This window comes from Halyomorpha halys, unplaced genomic scaffold (genome assembly GCF_000696795.3).
Source record: "Halyomorpha halys isolate HHAL.00 unplaced genomic scaffold, Hhal_1.1 Scaffold1006.1, whole genome shotgun sequence".
In the NCBI taxonomy this organism is placed as follows: domain Eukaryota; kingdom Metazoa; phylum Arthropoda; class Insecta; order Hemiptera; family Pentatomidae; genus Halyomorpha; species Halyomorpha halys.
Genome location: NW_027111978.1, coordinates 324,920 through 326,392, shown reverse-complemented (window position 1 = coordinate 326,392; position 1,473 = coordinate 324,920). Strand labels below are relative to the sequence as shown.

Below are 1,473 nucleotides of genomic sequence, written 5' to 3'. Positions count from 1 at the left end.
TAAAACAAAATAAAATTTCTAAATAACGTAAATTATATTTTTAATTAAATTACTATATACATAAATACATGAAATACCTAATCCATAATTTTTATTTAATATAAATTTTCGGTAAAATAAATTTATTTATATTGGGTAAAAAAACAATATTAGGTATATATTTTTGTATGTATAACAAAAAAAAAAACTCGCTAATTTAGTCGTGGAATTATGAGTTCGTAGAAAAAATTTTAATAACTTTTGTCCGTTATAGAGGAGTGAAAGTACTGAAAGGGGATAAATTAGTGTATGCGTCCGAAGTGGAGGAATTCCGGAATAGAGTGGTTTGAAATAAATTTGTACTTTGTTGACCTGTACCTCAATAAGATTGTTGTAAACAAGGGTTTCTGCTATGGAGGGGTAGCTGTGAAGAGGATATAGAACGTAATTGGAGATTTGGTTATAATAAAATTTAAACAGTTGTGTATTTATTGCTCAGCATTCAAAAACATGCATATCTACTTGTGAACATATTTATTTTAAAAACATAATTTTTATTGCACTGTTTTTTTTTTCTTTCTTAGAGGGAATCCTGGTCCTAGTTATGAAGGTGGTGGAGCATCCATGGCTGACTGTGGTTTCAGTATGGGTTCTTCCTCAACTTCATCCCACCAGCAGCTCCAACCGGAAGGTGAATGATTTCCAGCTTGGAAGATGGAAAAGATAATTTTTTTCTTCAAACCATCTTTCTAACAAATAAAAATTCAACAAGCATCTTCATTTGTATCTTCTTAATTGAAAAAAAGATAAAATATTTCAACTATATTTTTTAGATCGAAATTTTCGATTAGGTGAATTAGCTTTGCTTCATCCTATCATCTTCACCCATTGGTGATGAGATATTCTGAACAATGCCACTATCATTCGTGATTTTGTTTGTTGCGACGTCTTAGTACATAAACCGAGGTAATTTTTGTTTATTATAACCAAAGCAAGCAAACAGCTACTTTTTGAAGAGGAGAAGGCAAAATTTGAAACTTTCTTATATTTTTGACTGAATTTTCCCAAATTACTAAAATTTACCTCTTCCTTAAACAATATTTTTAAACTTATTTCTTTAAATACCGTTTATAAGGAATTTCGAGGGTATAGTACTCTCTTTGAATAATATTAACCACAATTTGCATCGTTTGAAGTAGGTTCTCATATTTTCAACTTTTCAGGTTTTATGAAAGTATTGGGAGGGGAATGGTACTCCCCTCTTCTTCCACATCTCTAGACTTGTACTGTCTGGACTGGAAGTGTTTGTTTTTAAACTACATCAATATACTGATGGCTGATGGTGGCATAGCTGACTAAATGTTTAATCAGGAGGGAAGATTTATTGTTATCTTGTGGAACAAACATGAAAACTTTTTATTAATTTTTATATTTCAATTCTAGTTAGTACTAGGATTACCACCCATCAAGGATTTGACTCCTCATAAACAAAGG

The 1,473-nt window shown here is 30.5% G+C and overlaps 1 long non-coding RNA gene across 1 annotated transcript in view; it reads left to right on the top strand.

Moving 5' to 3' along the window:
* The window catches only part of LOC136796366 (uncharacterized), a 7,253-nt gene extending 6,074 nt beyond the window's left edge, over nucleotides 1-1,179 (top strand). Inside the window, exon 3 of the long non-coding RNA XR_010844075.1 lies at nucleotides 564-1,179. This is a non-coding gene — a long non-coding RNA (uncharacterized lncRNA). The remainder of the gene's footprint in view (nucleotides 1-563) is intronic.
* The last annotated feature ends 294 nt before the right edge of the window (nucleotides 1,180-1,473 follow it).